Here is a 20,852-nt window from a genome sequence, read left to right on the forward strand (position 1 = left end):
ATATATATATATATATATTGCATTCATGTCTTTGTTCTTTGTGAAAACATCAGTGGCTCTGTACCGTCGGCTGTCTCGTAGCACTGAGTGACAATGTTAAATATAAACTGGAAGGAATTTTAGAAGAAGTGGGCGTGGTATCTTGTTCCTGGAGGGATTTCCTCCGTTATTCGTCGAGGTTACCAATCGCCGAACATATTGATTTATAGATAATGCTCTAAGACTTGTATTCTGAAGGTACCTAGTTCGAAACTCGGACGAAACGCTAGCTACCCGACAGAAGGTTTTTGTGTGGTTTTCATCAGTCTCTCCAGACACACTTCTAGGGGCACGATTGCTTCCAGTTACTTCTCAGTTTGTCCTCAGTGTGACGCTCGATGCTGAAGTAAGCCGGGAGAATAACAGAACTTCAGAAAGTAGCGACAGGGAAACACGAAAGAAACACGTTGAAACACTTTATTATAGAGATAATTTAGCCAAATACGGCGAAGTTAAAATGTGATAAATTTACAATATTGTCGCGCGTTTCCTAGATAACGCGACAAGAAACGATGGGTTTCGGATTAGGAGAATGTTAATTGGACAATTATTTGTTTACACTCACAATTATGTCCACTCTCAGTAACGCCTTTCACGTTCCCTCTTCGACTCTTGCACGGCAATTCTCGGTGGAGCTTGCGTTCTCGGTTCTTCCCTTATAGCTCGCTGAATCGAATGATAAGTAAGAATCAGTGTTCAATCTAACCCTGCTTTATTAAGACTAACATTTCATACACAAAAGCGTTTTATATATATTCATTCACATAACCATGATAACACATAACAATAGAGAAATTCTGTTGTTACATAATCGTATTAACCCATAACAACAGAGAAATTAGGAACAGAGCATGTAGCGCAGTCTATTATTGAAAATTATTTACTACGATGTTGCCAAATCTAGCATTATATTGTAACATTAGAGTTGCCAACATAACAGTGTTCATTTTGCCCCCTATATAGGCTCGGCATGGACCTCCCACAGAAAACACATCGCTGCTTAGCGACGGATATCACGTATTGTTGTCAGGCGTGTCTACCCATGCATTGCCTAACAATTGACGCCCTACTGTTGCGCATTCGTTGCTGTGGGAACTCAACAATTCGGTCTCCGTTGCTTAAATATTTCCCTAGGCAACGGTCTGTTTGTTTCGTTGCCTAGGAATTGCTAGCCGTTGACCAGCAATGGTCGTCCGGCCTTCCTGGCGGAACGCCACAATATTAAGACTATAGAAACGAGCAGATTCTCGTTGTAACTAACTTCTGCATTTGGTTTATGAATCTGTCGCTATCCAGGGTGTGATTGTGGCTTTGAATAAAGGGGCTCATCAGACTATACCCTCTCCTCCTGAAGATGTAAAGAAAATACAGTTCCGAAATACTGTCATGCTTTCATGAGGTTGTTTAAGATGCGAACTCGAGGTGTACTGAGTGTGAGATATGGGCACACAGCTTTTGTTGAAATCCAAAAAATGGAAGAACCCTGCACCAGAGAGCAAGGCCAATTATTGTAGCATGTAGAACAGTTACTGGCTACCGACCTCGAAACAAACAATGGACCAACACCCGCTGCTACGCAACAGATTCTTAATAAGCCAGTATACGCAACCGTTACTGAGTAACGCCTTCACAAACAAACACATTTCCACGGAAAAAATTGTAGTACAACAATGAACGGTGTTTCTAGGCGGTCCGTGCCGAGATGTTATAACCAAGACGGGTTTGGAAGTTCGGTACAGAAAAAGATGTAAGAGAATCTGGGAAGAGAAGACTTATTCGGTGCAGCTGAGAATAGAACCTGAATCTCAACTGTTAAGAACCGTTACCGGGAAACGACTAGTGACAGCATACTGAGGGCTTATCGCGGGCTGTAGTGATTTGTAAAGTGTGGAGATCAGAGATGGCGCTATAATTAAGTGTAGTCAAGAGTCGTTTGTTAAAGTGGTAAATAAATCCAATCCAAACCCCGTCTATAACCACTCCCTCACGTGACAATATGCTACACAAATTAATATAAAGCAAGTAGGTTTTGAGGATATCAATTGCTTTGAACCAATTGAAAGAAGAATGTAATATCTGCTTCTTTGCGATGACGTAGGATTTTCGGGTTCGTTTACAACAGGGTAAATTCCTTCTGAGGCTTTACGATACTTAGGGAAGAGAACTGTGTAAAACAGGGTCAGTTTATAGGCCTGGTTAGTATTCTAGGCTTAATGTAGTAGACTTAAAGAGTCCTAGGCTTAGCATTTTAGAGGTTTAAAGGAAGTGACATGCGGTTGGGGAGAAAGTGCATGAGGAGCTTAATAACAAGGGTCATTCCGTGGCGACAGTTCCAAAATAACCGGTGGCTCCATGTTTGTGTACGTCAGATTCGATGGGATATACAATACTCACATTTGATAATGTGTAAAACATACAATTTCGATAGGAAGTAAAATACGACAATAAGAGGAGGTACAACAATACCAGTTTAGCAAGACCTTGTGCCGAATGATCACAGATGGCGGTTTAGTCAGGGCTGTCAAGCTTACTGTTGACTTCCCTGTTAGCTTAACATTGGCAGAGGGGTAACCCGTTACAGAATGTGACTCATGTCACTTGACAGCCGTTTAGTTGGTCAAAAAATTACCGCCTTTCATGGAAACCGAAAGTTCGGTACCGTGTACTCAAGGGCCTATACTTGTTCTCGATTCTCAGCCAGCTGAATCCAACGCACATCTTTACACCAGATGTCTGCTGATGTACCATGCGGACAAATGCGGTGTGCACGTGGAAATGTTCTGAATACAGAACAAGGAGGGGAGGGGAGACTGGGATGTTGCCTAAAGCTTGGAGATAAGACGTGAACTGATGTGCGCCTGGGAGTCAGGTTACCAGTGAACATACTTGTATGTCCAGATATTCTAATCAGGTACGGACCCTTCAACTGATTCCTGACACACACCAGAATCCTTCTTGACAAGATATTACTCAGCTGCTGAGCGACATGAATCTAGTCCACGCTTACCCGCCCCTTCTTCAGATTCACTTTAATAGTGTCACGTGTAGGGTGGTACGCGTGACGAAATGACGGGTTCTAGTTCGGATGATTGGATTTATTAGCACATTGGTGACACACTCTCTCTTAATTACACTTAAATACAGCGCTATCGCTAATTTACACACACTTCATAATTCACTGTTGCATACACACTCTAGTCCTCTCCGGGTAACAGTCTTACTGGATACTGGATCACACTCTACCAGTATTATACATAAACGCAGTCTTCAACTCACACTTAAAATCTTCACTGGTCTTCTATGAGCTTCCCGTTGCTGTTACTTAAACACTCAGACACTCTCAAATACTCTGAAACACACTCTAAACTATCAAAGTCAAAGTTACATTGCGACTAAAGCGGCCTCCGTAGTCTAGAGATAACGTTCCCACTTCATGACTCGTGGTACGCGGGTTCAAACCCGGCGGAGGTCGTTGAATTTTTAAGGGCGGAAAAATTCATGGAACAAGTCCTCCGGGAGGGACTTTAAGCCGTGTGTCCCGTGTCGTAGCTTTACGGCACGTAAAAGAACCTCATATCTCCTAAGGAGATCACTGAGCCAAATTCAAGGACGTTTCCCGCCCAACAGTAGTCCCTAACGCCTCTGATAGATGGGGGAAGCATTATAGACACCACCAAGCAAGTGGAGGCCGAACTCGCTTGCTCGGCGGGACTGATGGTACGCACCAATATCGGCAGGGTACAGAGACAGGTAGAATATCATAGAGGGAAGCACAATGGACCAATACCGGTCTAAGTGCACGGGGAAACCCACCCTCTCCAATAACTAACTAACATTGCGACTAACGGTCAGTCAGTCAGAAAGTCTTGGTGGCGAGCCCCATCTGGGGCTCATGACCATATATTTATTACTGTTTGACAATTACTGTCTTGTTTTAGTGGGGCGTCCTCTCTGACGAGCGGACGGGTCGGTCTTTTGTATATGCTGCTGTCCCTTGCCAGCTCAGCCTTTCTCGGGTCCGAGTCCCTTCGGACTAGCGACCATATTTTACTATCTCAGATATGAGACTTCCTTTTTCGTCGCCTCCTACGACTCGCAGGGTCACGGTGGAGGTACTTGCCCCCGCCTCCAAACAGTCTCTAACTGTCGTTATATAGCCTCCGCACCGACCACGCACAGAAAACAGCCCATATTATTGGAACGTGTTTACCGAGCGATTGCATAGCAATGGTCACGGTGCCGGCCGCATAGAAAACGCAGCACTCCCATTGTTGCCTTGCGTGTATTCGTTCGCAAGGTGTTTAACCGTCAGTTACCTAGCAACGTTACGTTACAGTATTATACATTAGCCACCCATCTACGATTAGAAGTTACAAGCGAACTCTTTCTTCCATGTTATCGGACCAGACTTTTAAATATCATCTGTCCCAAGCGTGCTACATGCCTTACCTATCTTCTTTAATTTCGTTGTAATTCAATTCAGTTCTTTATTATTTATGTGCCGAGACAACGGCCACAAGGCCAATTACAGACACAGCACAGTGTGGATAGGGGTAATTATATTGTGGACAAACACATCATGAAGTCAAAGCCTAATTACAGGCAAGCACTAGAGGAAAAACACATTCATGCAGAGAAGTAAACAAACAAACAAGGTAATAATAATAATTTCATTAACACAAATCTAAGTTGTTTTGAGAACTGAGAAATGTAAAGTATAAATATTTAGAAAGAATAATAATAATAATAATTCAATTCAATTCAGTTCCTGTTTATATACGTGCAAGCTTAACAGCTCAGAGGCCAATTACAAAGTTAGCACGAGTACGTAGAATGACTCAAAAATAACTAACAAACGAAATACAAAATAAGGCAGTCTGCATAATATCAATTAATTAATAATAATTCCGTGAAAAATTAAAGTTATCATTAACAGGTGAGAAAAGTAAGATAAGTACACATACATTTCCAGTGGTTATGCCGCTATGTGGCGAGAAAGGGCTATACGCGTACATACACACATAAAAGTTAATAATAACAATAACTCAATTAATTCTTACTTATTTGTGTGCTAACTCAACATTCAGATAATAATAATAATAATTTCGAGGGCTCAAAAATACCTCCATTTATGGAAAACAAATATTCAGTACATTGATCACAAGAGCCCGTCAATGAACTATGACACTCCACTTGTTTGAGAGCCGCTTTAATAAGTACCATTTTCTGGTATATGGCGCCGTGAAGTCCGGCAGAAGTTCACAAATGCCTCCTTCTTCAGGGTCGAAGAATAAACCAAGCGAGCAACCAGTGAGCTGCGACAAGCATGTTGCTTGTCGTTTCTGAAGATGGAAGGAGTACTTTCCTGCAGATCTCGATGAACTTCTGCCGGACTATACAGCGTCACATCCCAGCTGTGAGCGCCTCCCCTCACCCAGACGGGCTCTACCCACTTGGACCAACCTTCTCATTGCAAGTGGCAGACCTGGTTTCTTTGTGTTTGCTTAGGTTCCAAACGATCCGCTTCCTGTGGGGGCTACTCCTTGTCGACTGTCCATTCACTAACTTCGCAGCTACCCTATGACGCGCCATGCAGTGGTGGCAAATGACAAGCACAGTGCTGACTGTCCATTCACTAACTTTGCAGCTACCCTAGGACGCGCCATGCCGTGGTAGCAAGTGACCAGCACAGTGCTGACTGTCCATTCACTAACTTCGCAGCTACCCTATGACGCGCCATGCCGTGGTGGCAAATGACAAGCACAGTGCCGACTGTCCATTCACTAACTTCGCAGCTACCCTAGGACGCGCCATGCCGTGGTAGCAAGTGACCAGCACAGTGCCGACTGAACAAGTTGGCTCAAGCGATGGTTCTACGAGAATGTTCGATTCGGCTCTCTGCCGGGACCATCCTGGCTGAGGGTGTTTGTGATTTTCCTTAGTTCCTCGAGGCGAATTCCGGGAAAATTCATCGAAACAGGCTACACCCGCTTCCTTCACGGAATGTTCAATTTATCATCCTTTTCCTATCATACCATTCGACGCTATAATCTGCGATACTGGAAATGTCGTTAAACAAACAACGACTAAATAAAAAAGCGAATAAATAAATATGAATAGTTAACGAGTTTAGAGGTATGTTGGCTCTTCCTAACCCTAAACAATCGCTTGTTTCTTTAACGTACTCTCATTTTCGTAAGGAAATGAAGTGACCTTATAAAGCATCTATAATTATGAAACATCGTCATCAAATAAATTAATATAAAATTAAAATTTCGCGGCGGTGAGCTTTCAGATTCTTACTTTTTTGACAACGCACTGTGGTGTAGGTGGGGTACGCGGTAGCGTAGTTGGTTGAGGCACTATGCTATAAGCCGGAAGGTCGCGGGTTCAAGTCCCGATGAGGTCACTGGATTTTTTTCAATTTACCTAATCCTTCCGGTCGCACTATAGCCCTGGGGTTAACTCAGCCTCTAACAGAAATGAGTACCAGGGATTAATTAAATAATTAAGTAAAGCGCGGCCGGCGCGTAAGGCTCACAACCTTACCGCCATCTTTGAGCTGATTGTCTAGATAATGTGGGACCCTCAACGTCTCACAAGCCTATGGGCCTTCTCGGCCTGTTACAGGGATACCTTTACCTTTTACTTTACTCATAGTCTTGTAGGCGGGTATCGGCATTTCGGAGGAACATATTGCCTCCATCTTCGGTTGTGAAGACTACAAGGTGTCACGACCCAGAATGTCACAATCTGAAGAAAATTAAATTCATCCCTCCATATCAGTTGTTCCTTTATTCGCGGCCGATGGCCAGAGAGGACGCTATCGCAAAGCGCTCAGGCACCGTCTGACTGCATATGCCCCTCGCTGTGCACTGCCAACAACTCGTGAAGCCCGACCCACGTTCCCTTCTGAAGGAAGAAAAAGGGTTGTGTGTTTGCGTTGCATCCCTCTCCCGATTTGGAACCAGATGACAGACTTATGCCATTCAAGACCGCCATAATCCCGTAATTTTTAATTTCCTACAGTCTTTAGTAACAACATGGCTGGCGCTCGGACATGCGACGTGGGAAAGACATTAACGCCAGCTTTTTGTGTCCTACCGGTTTCATTAACACCAGAGGGCTCCCAATCTTGTCACCTCAAGTTTCAACAGATGTTTTTTTGTTCTCTGATAACCTCTCACATGAGGACGTTGTCTGTAGGTAACGATAAATGTCACCATAACACAAAGACTTCTGATTAAACGCGGCTTCCTTATCTTACACTGATCCGCGTCTCAGCGAGCCTTATCAGCAGTGCTGAACGCTAGGCAGAACCTGTTGCTGCCCTAGTTAAACAGTACCCGGGATAATGAGCTGAGAAACGTTGGAGCAGCGCAGCAGTTCTGGGGCGTGCCCATCCTTTGCTCTAAACTCTCACTCGAATCCTGAATGCTAACTTCTGACGCGTGAAACAGGCGGGTTGAACAGTGGCAAAATCAGTTCAGTTACGATATGGCACTATAAAAGCCAATTTTGTTTCATTATATCCAAATATTGAGGCACTATGCTACGAGGTGGAAGGTCGCGGGTTCGATTCCCCATGAGGTGGATTTTTAATTGACCTAATCCTTCCAGCCGCACTATGCACCTGGAGTAGACTCAGCCTCTAACAGAAATGAGTACAGGAATCTTCCTGGGGGTAAAGGGCGGCCGGCGCGTAAGGCTGACAAACTTACCGCCATCTGTGAGCCGATTGTCAAGAGAAAATGTGGGAACCTCGACGTCTCACAACCCTATGGGTCTTTACGGCCTGTTACAGGGATAGATTTATCTCCAGCATTGTAGGACTTATAGAAAAAAAATGTATTGAACATAAAATGCATGTTTCAGTTTTCTCAACAACTTCTGTGTGAAACATTTTTCGTTCCGATAAACATTTTGCGAGGTAACGCTGGAGATCCGGGCATAAATGCATGTAGGCCTTCACGTACAGTGTCCGGTATTGTTGTCCGATTTTAACCAAAACTGAAGAGATCAGTAAACTTGGACAACCCAACTTTCATAAAAATCCTTTCAGTGGATTTTCCCTGAGGATATACAGACAGACAGACAGAAGACGAGGGGGACAAGCATGGAGAAGATACTAGACGCATTTTTGCAAGTCTTGTTGTGAATGTGCTAAAACATGTCATATCTGTACGGAATTGTATTGTTGTAACATCGGCCTGTAGTGATATCCAGATATTATTATTATTATTATTATTATTATTATTAATTTTGAATTTCCCACATAGGCCTTATAAGTTTTGTAATAACAGAATTAAACACAAAAGCTAAAAAAAAACCTTGACGGTAACTAAAGTTTCGATATCTCTGGAACACGTGTTCAGTGCCTATGCAGACTACAGGCTACCATTAGCTGGGTAGGCGGAGGTCCGCTGAGGTTAGACCCAGGGGCGGTTTAATGTGTGTCTTCAAAGCCACATACACGTGGATCGAGAATTGGGACGACATTTCACGCGATTGCCACCATGAGCTTGTTGTTGCTCCGTACATACGGTCTGGGGGCCTCTTCCCGGCCGAGAACAACTGCTCTTCGACTGAAATTATGCAGTCCAGCACTGTTAGGTTGTCAGCGTTAGTTAGTCTTAACAATTTCCAGCGCCAGGTTCTAGTTACTGACTCCTTGGGACTCAGGTTCGTCACAAAAACGAAAGTACAATGAAATATCTGCATAGCCCAGTCGAAGTGAGCTGTGGGCTGGTCGAGGATTAATCGGGGTTCGATAAAAGACAACTTTACCGAAGAGTTTTACCTTCTGGAACATAAAGCCGTGCAGTACGTAGAAAGCCAACCGACGTTTCGGAGAAATATGTCGCCTCCATTTTCAGGGTTGAAGAATAACCTAAGCAAGAGACAAGCGTGAAACAGGCGCAAGCAAATTTTCTACAGAGTACATGAGGTTATATTCTAGAAGACAGAGCACTTCATAACCACAGCTGTGAGAACCTCAAATTTGGGATTTTTCCACATATCCGCAGTGACCCCATGGGCTCGGTGCCCATTGAGCCTTTTAACCAACGGATACGAGATTCTACCCCGGAGTGAAGAGGCCAGGGCGTGAAGCTAGCCACTCACCTCCTTCCAGTGCCGAGGCTAAGAATGAGTGGAACTGTATATCCCCCCATCCTTTCGTATTTACATGGCGTGGTGCTTAATTAAGCACGGGGCAGCTTTCGTTCTGCTTCTTTTTACTGAGGCAGACCTTTGTGGAAAAAAGTTGATAGGAATTATAACAACAGCAACGCATCCCCTGCAGAAGCCATGAAGACTTTCGGCCCAACGAATTCTGTGCTGTTCGTTTCCATGAAAATATCCATCTTGTCTCCCAACCCTTCCCGTTAGCCTGCTCTCAGCGTTCCAGAACCTCAAAAAGTTCCTTGCAAAACAAATCAGCCATCACAGCAATCTCCTTCCTCCTCAGCTGAACACCGTTCGAGTTCCAAGCACTGGGTTCCTTTCGAGTTTTATCTGCCCATTCCTGAGTGCGTGAACTCTCGACTGGCATCTCTACTCGTGTACATGTTGATTCATATCTTGAAAACATCTGAGATCATGATATGTTATAATTAATTGCTAATAGAGAAAACATCACTTGTTTTGAAGTGTAGGTCTCTAGAAACGTACAGTCATTACCAGTAATTTCTAGCCGGATAACAATACTTTTTCGCCCGAGTCAACCTGGAACGTGGTTACTTCTTACATACACCATTTCGCTTCAAAGTGTACAAATGAGTTGCCCAAGAGTAGCTTAGGGGCGAGATTAGAGTGCAGTTCCTAATAACACGATACCTACCGTATCCCCTCCGCGCAATGCTTACTGACTTGTGAGTACAATTGTACAGCGCTGTGTTATTCTACACCTGTGCGTGGGAGTGGGGACCCCTACGAAGGCGTGATGTTATTCGTGCTTATCTACAAGGTATGAATTTTAGGTCATCTGAAATATCCATCCTATCGATCTACTTGATTGATTGTTGTTGATGAAAAAATCGTACTGTACAGCTATATTGTCGATAAGCAGCGCAGAAAGACTACTGTTGGTATGTGGCGAGGAGTTCTATGTGTGTGTGTGTTTGTGTGAGTATGTATGTATGTATGAATGTACGTATGTATTTGTGTATGTATGCATGTATGTATGTACGTATGTATGTGTATGTGTATACGTGCACATCTGTATGTCTAGACCAGACATGTCCAACGCGTCCATCGCGGGACGATTTGTGGCCGATCTCATGGGCCTATAAGGAAATTATACGTAAAAAGTATGTAAATTCACTTGTAATATAAAATAAGAAAGAGATCATAGCTATTATTGAAGGTTTTAATTATCAAGAAACACCATTCTGCGGCGAACAGAATTGATGTGTGCAAACGTAACTGAACAGTTGTTGAACGATGTTTCAAATTGTGCTGCTTTCTCCCTCCAACTGGATGAATCTTCGGACATCAGAGACACAGCTCAGTTACTAGTTGCTTTTACAAAAACATCATGTGTCGTGTTATTTTTACCAATATTTTTGCTTAAAGTGAGGTACGACGATAGGAGGGGGTGGCAGATCACTGGCAGTTTTGACACTATAAAGTCGATCACAACCTGTTTGAAGTTGGACATGCTTGGTCTAGAGTCTAGACCATAGAACTGTAGGATCTATATATGTACGAGTAAGTGTACCTGTAACTATACATGTAATGTATGTCATTGTATGCATGTTCAGATATCCTTTCATTGCACAACACAAGCGCTCCTCGACATCTTAGCCTAACTCGAAAGGGTTTCCCCGTATAAATGTTGTAAATCAAGTTCACGATCCATAAGTTTCATCACAGTTTTCTATGCGAACAACAACGTTAAGTATCGCGAACGGTGGGAGGCTTCAAACCGCACACCTCGTCTCCTCTCTGTAGTCCAGCTTGTGACTTCCCTCACGGCAAGGGCTGATCTGCTGGGAGCACGCCCCAGACTACGCAGTGGCGTTAATACTAGTCATCAGTTGTCTCCGGGTGACAAAATCGCTAAGCAACCAACATCGTGTGCAGAATAGGGCGACTACTGGGGGGTAGGGACAGCAGAACCGACTGTTCGTCTGAGATGTGACTCCGTTCCCTGGCTCTGAGCGCCTTCTGCAGGCTAATACAAACTCCTTTCTCTCTGTTTCTTCTGTCACCAGATAGTTTCCGGCATAACTGTACATCCATCGAGTTCGAGTTGTCTCACAAGCCTTCCTTAGCCACGCGACAAAACCGACCTCGCAGACCAACAATAACCACCGAAGTTTGTGTACACGTTGCTCAGGAATGTCGACACATTACATTTGAACGAAGAGATACAACACAATTTGGATACAGCCGATCATCCGAGTACATAAACCTCGTAAGATAGCCGACAACTACGTAAAATAGCCATCCCCTATGACTACAACAGACGAGGCAGACTCACCAAGTTGCCAGTATAACCACATAACTCCCTAAAATGTAATTATAAATGTACCGTCGCAATCGAAACCAGGAGGACCAGTACCAATAGTAAGACACCCTCCGTCACCCGGCTATATCGACCCCTCCAACCAACAAGGAATTCCTCTTTAAACCGCACACAACACTCGCCCCAATACACGAATACGATACACGTAACGTCATCCTCAAGCCTGAATGACTTTAACGTTTTAATACAGCATGTATCTCGACGTGTAAAATTGGTCCAGTTTATGGAAAATAATTTAACTCGGAATTCAGTGATCCTGTAATTATTTATGTATTTCGAACCACGTAACGATATTCCGTCAAGATCGAAATGTGTAGTGATATAACAACAATAAATGAAAGCTGGCTATACTGTGTGCTTTACTTTATTGTAAATCCACCACTGTTGTGTAGGAGTGTCTTGAGTACACGTAACAACGCGCCATGTACGTATCGTCGTGTCAAGTAACACTGCACAGAAATATATAAACCTATTTTATGGTGACATGTACCGCGGAAACTAAGCGCCTCACCGCATATGTTCAGTAAGATTTTCAGTTCCCCTCCAAAAGCCAACTCTGGCGTCCTCGTCGTAAAGTGGGGCAACGCTTAAAAAGAAGGCGAAAAGAGCAATGGTACACCTCAGCCAAGTTGTGAGACATCGTGCCGAGGGCTGCGTGGCAGTCATGCTGCTACTTTTCTCCGCAGTTCTTCGCTTCCCCCTTTCAATCTTCATGTCACCCTTGCTCCATATCGACTATGTGTGCGTTAGTCCTGACCACGCAGCACATTATCACATCCCGATTTTGAAGTTGGGGATTTCAGCTCCGAACAGGTTCTTCGCTGCTTAAGGAGTGAGGAAGCTTTTGTGGAAGGTTTGGGTATCACAGATGTTATCCATAATTTTCTGGGGGGGGGAACCTTGTACCGGCGTGTTTGTGCAATACACAAGCCGTGTCACTGCGTACTATTGTCAGACGGCCTGCTTCATCGTTCTGCGTTGCGTAATGGTGATCAGATACACGTAGTTAACTGGAGTTTATCTGGATAAATACAATGTACAGAGTACGCAACCCACGTACTCGTACATTTCATCATCATCATCATTATCACCTTCTTTCTATCTTCTACAGATAGGCCCTTTGGCGTGATCCCATTCAGAATTTATCTGAAACTAGGAATCGTAGTGAGAAACGGTAGGACTCCTTGGAGAGGGGATCAGCCCCTAGCAAGGCCGCTGCCTACACAAGACAATTCAAAAGCAGAAGAAACGCATACATACATATCCATGGTTAGAGTGGGATTCGAGTCCACGACCCCAGCCTTAGAGCAGGTGAAGACATGTCGCACCTGATATCGCCTACACTTACAGGAGGTAATTAATTAGTTGAGTCCCCACTGAGCAACCAGTAGTCGCTCAGCCAGTCATGAAATTCTCTGCATTCTGCTGAGCCCGAAAGTTCACTACAGATCATCATTAATCTCTATCTTCAGTACACACTTCATATAGACCAGTATTTCTGCAAGATCAATTTTAATATTATTATTACAATTACGCCTGTTTTACTAACATGGTGTACATGGTTTCGTAAAGTGCGGATAGCTTACTTGGTTTAACGGTGGGCTACGGGCTGGAAGGCGGAGTCTGATTCCCGGTAGGGCAATGTGTTTTTCTTCTCCACAGCGTCCAGACCGACTCTGGGGCCCACCCAGCCCCCTAAACAATGGGTATCGGGGACTCTTTCCCAGGAGGTAAAGCGGTCTACGCGTGAAGCTGACAACTCAACTCCATCTAGTGCTGAGGTCAACAATGGTGGAGCTATGCCCCACTCCCTCATAAGTTTTCATGGCATATTGGTTAATAATAAAATATAGGAATAACTTTACCCTTACCTGCAAATTAATTCACAGGCTAACAGCAGAATGTAACAACCTACAAAGTGACAGTGGGGCAAATAGAATCCTCGTCATTTATTTATTTATTTTATTCAATGTTTATTTATTTATTTGCGTGTTTGTACTTACGTTTATATATTTAATTATATATATATATATTTATATATGTAGTTATTTACATACGTATTTATGCTTACTATAATTTATGTGCTTACTACGGGAGCCAGGCTAACGTAGTCGGTATAGCGACTGGCTACGGCCTGGACGACTGAGGGGTCGGAATTCGAGTCCCAGTATAGTAAAGAATTTTCTTCACGTCGTCCAGACCGGCTCTGGAGTCCACCCAGCCTCCTCTCCAGCGGGTACCGGGGGGTTCGTTCTCCGGGGCGTGAAGCTGACCACTCACCTCCATCTAATGCCGAGGTCAAGGAAATATGGATCTATACATCCATTTCCCTATGCGCCAACATGGCGTACTGCTTAGTTTGTTAAGCATAGGGCCGTGCCATAGCTCAAGCGGTTAGTCGCTGGCTTCCCACCGCGGCGGCCCGNTGTTACGTATATACTTATGAACGAATGTTAATATTTATGTATTTATATATTTACTTATATATTTGGTATTTATTTATTTATCACTTATATAATTATGTTGATATTTATGTTTATTTATATTTATTTACTCATATACCTATGTTTATAATTATGAATACACTTATTTTTTCATGTTAATATTTATGTGTTTACTTAAGTACTTATCTTCATTATTTATGTATTAATTTATATATTTATTTACCTATTTGTAAAACATTAGATTATGTATTTATGGTTGCATTTATTTATTTATTTACTTGTATACTTATTCACTTAATTATTTATATTTATATATATGTATATGCTACTTACTTTTTTATTTATTTGTTCGTGGTTTATTTAACAACGGTTTCCGGAGCTCAGACTTTTGGTGGATTATTTTGCGACCCAGTCAATGTCTAGGGATGACAATGCTTAGTGGACAATGAACCGGAAAGCGGATGTTTCCTGATTTGGTACACTATACTGGGACTTGCCTGGAGGAAGAGAGGGAGCTCATAAGAAACCTTAGTCAGGAGAGGCGGTCTCGGGGCCGAGATTATTGCCGAAACCTGTCTACACCCGGAGAGAAGCGCTGACCGCCTGGTCCTGCTGATGGTTCCGCGGGCAGCGCTTCCACGGGCCGGCAGAACCCGCACGCGGCGAGGTGTCCGGGACTTGACACCTGTCAGCAGCAGAACGGACCAGAGCAGGTTCAGCTGCTGACAATTATGAAACTTCGCAATAGCCAGCCACATCCCTACTCCGAGCCAGCAGAGTCCAATCATAATCTTTAGACTCCACTTCTTGGAGACTGGTTTAAACATTATCCTATGAAATGCGCCGTGGTTCATTCGTTCTCTTATTAACATATCGTATGCATTTCTCACATCTCTCTCGAGTGCCACATGTCCTGCCCATCTCATTTACCTTAATTTTATTTTAACGAATGTGAATTGGTGACAACGTGGAATTCCCGAAATGCCCAATCCCTTATACATTAACACACAGTACAGTCCAGCCATACATAGATCTGTAAACCCACAATATTGTATCACCAAAATTAAATAACAACTACTTCATAATACTGGGTTCATATCCCGAAAGGTGTCAGTGAGTCAGACTTAGAATCTGTCTGCTCCAAGTCCTCCATTCAATGGGGGCACCTTTATCACAATTCAGAATCACCTTATGTGTGATTCGACTGGCGAATATAACGGTAAGCTACTGGAGTTGTGTTCCTGACGCTTATTTCCCATGGCAGTTTGTCGTGTGTCTTAGCGAACCATGCATACAATGGAGCTTTCTCCACGCAGCCACACGGCTGATCAACGGCTCGCTAAGACGTTCCACAAATTTACGGGAGCTACAGTTTCCTACTGCCGCCTCGATCGGTTGAATTTATTTATCAGGCTCCATTTAGGGATCAGAGAGGAGAGTGCCATGGAAGAACCGAATGGGGAGGCCGCTAAAAAGGAAACACCGGCATGTACCTAAAGGTAACATAAACTTTAGAAATCACTTCTATATATTAGGTATCATTTCTCATAAGGTTGGATGTATTTGATATAAAAAATGAAATATGCCTTCGGAAGATATGAAAATTCAGTGTGACACGAAAACAATATAAGAGCCATAAGGAAACTTAACATGATAAGATAAAATATGTTTGTTGTTACAGGAATCTTCTCAGAAAGATTTCATTGGGCTTTTTCTTTGCGTAATTCTATTAACCGCAGGTGAACTTTGCAGAGCTGCTATCTGCAAATGCAACAGTTTGCCCGACGTAGCGAGCGACTTGTGCAATGACATGGGGCGATGTTGCTGTTGTGACTGTCACCGGGATGGCGTAGACTCGAATCCCGGCCGGAACAACAGATACCCTGGCCGAGGTACGAGTACTTCGTGTTTCTCTGCACTCCTTCCAGACAAACGTCACGATGGTGTCTCGATTAGGCTGCGAACGCTTCTTTTATAATCCTTTCTAATTCATAATTCATCACTTCATCATTCGACGCTATATAGTCTGCGTACCTACATGGTCATGAGGGCCGCGCCGTAGCTCAAGCGGTTAGTAGCTGGCTTTCCGCCGCGGCGGCCCGGGTTCGATCCCGGGTCTAGTCAAGTGGGATTTGTGGTGGACAAAGTTGCGCTGGGGCAGGTTTTCTCCGAGTACTTCGGTTTCCCGTGCCAATCTTCAGTCCTCCAATTGCTCCACAATCACCCTCACCTATCATCTGGGGCTGGTACAATAGGCCAGAAGTGGCCGCAGTACAAAGGACTTAGTCCCAGTCCACTAGCAATAAAAAAGTAAATAATAAAATAATGAATGTATATTGAACAAGAATATTACGAATATTACTAGCTTCTGGGATGTAAGGTCGTGAAGTCCGTTGAAAGTCAACCGACGTTTCGGAGGAACATATAATCTCCATTTTCAGGTTGAAGAATAAACCTAACAAGAAACCCTGAAGATGGAGGCGATATGTTACTCCGAAATTTCGGCTGACTTTCAACGGACTACACGGCGTTATATTCCAGAATATAGTACTCTTCATAACAACAGCTGTGACAGCCTCAAATCCTACATGAATTTCACGGAACTAAGGACCATAACCATTAATTATCATACAGGTACGTTATGAGTTGTGGGTAGGCTGAAGCGGAACGAACGGTTCAAAACTGCATTCTTCAATACGTCATTGTCTCTACTGCAGAGCTGGTATAGCTCAGTCTACACAGCGACTGACTGCTGGCCGGATGGCTAAGGTTTCGATTTCTGATAGGGGAAAGATGTTTTCTTTTTCTCCGTGGCTTCCAGATCGGCTCTGGGGCTCAAAGAGCCTCCTATCCAGTGAGTGTCGGGGAGGTGGCTTCCCTGCTGGGATAAAGTGGCCGAGGCGTGAAGCTGACAAAATTACCGAAAAAATCAGACTAAAGAAACTTAACCTCTATCTAGTTCCGAGGTTAAGAATGCGTGGAGCTATATGCCCATTTCGCCATACATTTTCATTGAGTGGTGCTTACTGAATTAAGCAACATTTCCCTTTACCAACACTGAGTGGAGGCTTTTACTCTTGCTTCAAATTAGAGAGAAAATCGTGCATGTGGTGGAATGATACATGGCAGAGAATCCCGAAGTGCTAGGAGATAACCTACCTCAGTACCACTTTGTCCACCATCAATTCCACATGAAATGTCCTGAGATTTAACCTGGGCCTCCACAGTCAGAAGTCGGCCAATGATAGCCTGAGCTATTATAAGGCACTTTACGTTGCAACTTTATACTTTGCATTAACAGCGGATGCTGACGTTGAGACTAGAATGATATTCTTCAAGATGGTGGTGATCGATCGCATTTGAACGTAAATTACATACTCAAGATGACTTCAATGCTAAATTACGCCAGTGGCTGGGGAAAGGAATCCTGATTTGACAGTTTATTACGCTTTCATCGTTGGGGATAAGTTAAGGCCCTTTATATCGCTTCAAAATTATATATTCAGACCGCCGTTGGGAAGAATAACTGCGGCAAGCACCACAGGAGCTGATGTGCACCAAATTGTCAGCAGTTCTGCTGAAGTGAGCTGTAATTCTCACACTTATTTTAGCTGACTGCAAGCGGCGAAGTCTTTTTTTGGAATATTACAGTCACTCAGCTGTTCAGCTCATTTTATGGAATTTGGATGATCATTACCGTGTTTAGTTCAGTCCATATCATTACACATTAAGAGATGAAGATCCGTTTTAATATTATCCCCGCATTTACGCCTTGTTCTCCCCTCTGGTCTCCTCCCTTCAGATTTTGTAAACAATTTTTTAAGAAATTTCTGATCTGCAACATTTGTACTACATTTGACCGATCTAGCAACATTTGATGGAGGATACAGATTATAAGCTCGTCAATAGTAATCCATTTTTTTTAGAGTTTCCTGTCTCTTCATCTATCTCAGGTCGAAATTTTCCCTTCAGCAGCCTGTTCTCAAGCAACCCCCATCTACCTTCTTCCCCTTGGATAACACACCAACTTTCATAATACGTATATGGACATAAAGTTATATCTTTCTTTGTTCAGTGATCAGAGAGTTCAGTTTGAGACACAGTGACACAATATTCTGAACTGAATTTAATATTACTGTCGTTAATAAATATTTTAAGAATGCCACATTTTAGAATCATCATCATCAAAACCATCATCATCACAATCGTCGTCGTCGTCATCACCATCACCATCATCATCATCATCATCATCATCATAACGTTATATTTTAGCGTTATGTTGCACTGATTTATGTTCATGATTTATTCTGACCGTCTTACAGTGCATACATTTATTCACCTTACTCCTCTCTCTTGCACTACATGTTTCAGCATTAAAGTGCCATCTTCAGGTGCTTTTCTATGTACGTCGAACTACTTCATTGCATGCCCTGTTGTCTTTATACTAAATTGACTAAAATATATATTCGTCATATATAATGATAAATTTTAAATATTAAAACTGTTCAGGATTTGTCATTCTTATGTCGTATCTCAATACGCAAGTCACAAATATCTTCTTCTATCGGAGTATTCTTCCTACTTTCATGTGTGTATTGTGCTTTGTGTTGTGTCTTGCTCCTGTGACTGCGTGACGGTCAGAATAAATCATGGATCATCATAACTCTTGCAGTTTCCATAACCACCCCTCAGGATCAGGAAATATGGATATCGCTTCCGTCGAAGCCGATGTCACCCCACTCCCTACCGCCTGAGGCGACAGTAACACAAACCGCCACTTACGTGTGTCCGATTCCTTGTAGCTGATGTACTGCTGCTCCGGCTCTGAACCCGTCACCTTCCAAAATGAGCACACAGATAAGGAACAGAGGCAAATATCCGCCTGCCTCCAACTACGGAACACTAATATTACACAATGCCTTGTTGGAGAAGCTACCAGACATTTTCCTGACCATGGTCACGCACAGTTTGAGCTTTGTTAGACATATAACGCTTTTAAAAGGAATGTCAAGAAACAGGACGTCACATTGAGAGGCTCCCCTCCACTGTCATCATCATACTCCCCACCTTCGCAAGGGAAACAGTGCCATAAACTGTTTGAGCGAGCGATTACTGATATGGCGCGGCTCTCTTGTGCTGCAGGTTGTATCGGCGTCCTGTGGACAGGACTGTAGGAGCCTGTTGATAGGATTTGGGAACCAGCACTCAGCAGGAGCACCAGAAGTTCTGTGACATTCTCTTCCGGCCCTCAACGACACTGTGATGGCACTCGGCTTATAAACAGAGCGACAGTTTTTGTAATACTCAAAGAAAACACCTGCCAAGTCAATGGAAATGTTAAAGTCATTCAAAAACCAAAAAATTTGCAATAGATTTTCAAGCCACAAAGTATCAATCATGTATTTCGTGTAGCTAGGTTCAATGATTCCTCCCGCCCCCCATAATTGTCAGAACCTGCTATAATAATGGGACCTGAGGACTCAATACTGTGCTCACAAAAGCTCGCCACTCGTCCCTAGAACATGTCTGTACATCAATAGACTCTGGGATCAGCTGGCTCAAGCAGTAATACTGCTGACTTTGTTCTGGAGATGCTCAGTTGGAGCCTTGGCCAGAATACCGACTGTCCTGGCTGAAGATTTGTAATTATTTTCCTAAGCTCCTTCAGACGAAGGTACCTTCAAATAGGACCCGATCGCTTTTTTCCAACTCACCATTCATCATCATTTTAATATTACAAGTCATGAAGCTTGAGCTACTGATAACGTAACGGCCGCGCCATAGCTCAAGCGGTTAGTCGCGGCCCGAGTTCGATCCTTGGTCTGGTCAAGTGGAATTTGTGGTGGACAAAGTGGCTCTGGGGCGGGTTTTCTACAAGTATTTTGGTTTCCCCTGCCAATCTTCATTCATCATAATCTCCATCATCATAATCACCCGGGGCAGGCTAAAATATGCCAATCAGTGGCCGCCGTGCCGAGTGGACCGAGTTGGACTCCACCCCCCACTAAGCGAAAATACTGATAACGTCATTAAATGAACCGTAAATAAGTAGATGTATTATTATATATACATATTTGTTATTACAAGTTATTGAAGGAAAGATAGAGGGGCAGATATAAGTGACCAGAAGACGAGGAGAAAGACGTAAGAAGATGCTGGATGACCTTGGGGACAGAAGAGGATATTCTCATTTGAAGGAGAAAGCTCTAGATCGCATTAAGTGGAGGAACTGTTTTGGAAGAGACTTTGGACCTCTCGTCTTGACAGATTACTGATGAATGAATGATTTTTATTCTCTCATTTAAGTTAAGTACGTGAGAATGTGTTGTAATCGTGAACAAATTGCATGTCGAGATTTTGAGGGATTGTCATGTTTACAGCTCCCCTGACTACGAAAAAGCGGGCTTCAGAATTCCATTTGCATGTAACCTGCGAGTGTGTTACTGCATGTGCGCCTCGATAGCACCAGAACGGCTGCACGGATTATACGCGTATTCATATTGGGTGCTAAACGGTTTGTGAAGACGGTACATTACTAACTTATTAACTTTTAGACAATTCCAACAGCCCTCTTTTTTATTCATTTCTTTCAAAGGGACATGGGGATTAGCTCTATCGAGTGGGTCCTACTGAGTAGGCTTTTACTTGAAGATGAAGACAGAATCCAGTCTCAGAAATTTTGTTTTTAAATAAATAAATAACGAGGCTATGGATAATGTCCGAAAAATCAATATTTGAACTCAGAGAGTTTATCCATGACGGATCGGCGCCCATTGAATACGAACAGTTTAGCTCTATAAATATGGATTCTTCATAAGGCTCACAAAAAAAAAAAAAAA

At 43.2% G+C, this 20,852-nt stretch overlaps 1 protein-coding gene across 3 annotated transcripts in view; it reads right to left on the reverse strand.

The window, feature by feature from the left end:
* The window catches only part of LOC111865912 (facilitated trehalose transporter Tret1), a 56,748-nt gene that overhangs the window by 13,501 nt on the left and 22,395 nt on the right, over positions 1 to 20,852 (reverse strand). The window contains exon 1 of one of the 3 annotated variants that reach the window (XM_023854354.2): positions 18,796 to 18,985. The exons of 1 other annotated variant lie outside the window; for it this stretch is intronic. The gene's annotated coding sequence lies outside the window, so the exon portion shown is untranslated. Of the gene's footprint in view, positions 1 to 604; positions 626 to 18,795; positions 18,986 to 20,852 lie in introns of those variants that run through there. One more of the 3 variants, XM_033752033.1, reaches the window with a different exon arrangement.

The sequence above is a fragment of the Cryptotermes secundus genome, unplaced genomic scaffold (genome assembly GCF_002891405.2).
Source record: "Cryptotermes secundus unplaced genomic scaffold, Csec_1.0 scaffold1826, whole genome shotgun sequence".
NCBI classification, from domain to species: domain Eukaryota; kingdom Metazoa; phylum Arthropoda; class Insecta; order Blattodea; family Kalotermitidae; genus Cryptotermes; species Cryptotermes secundus.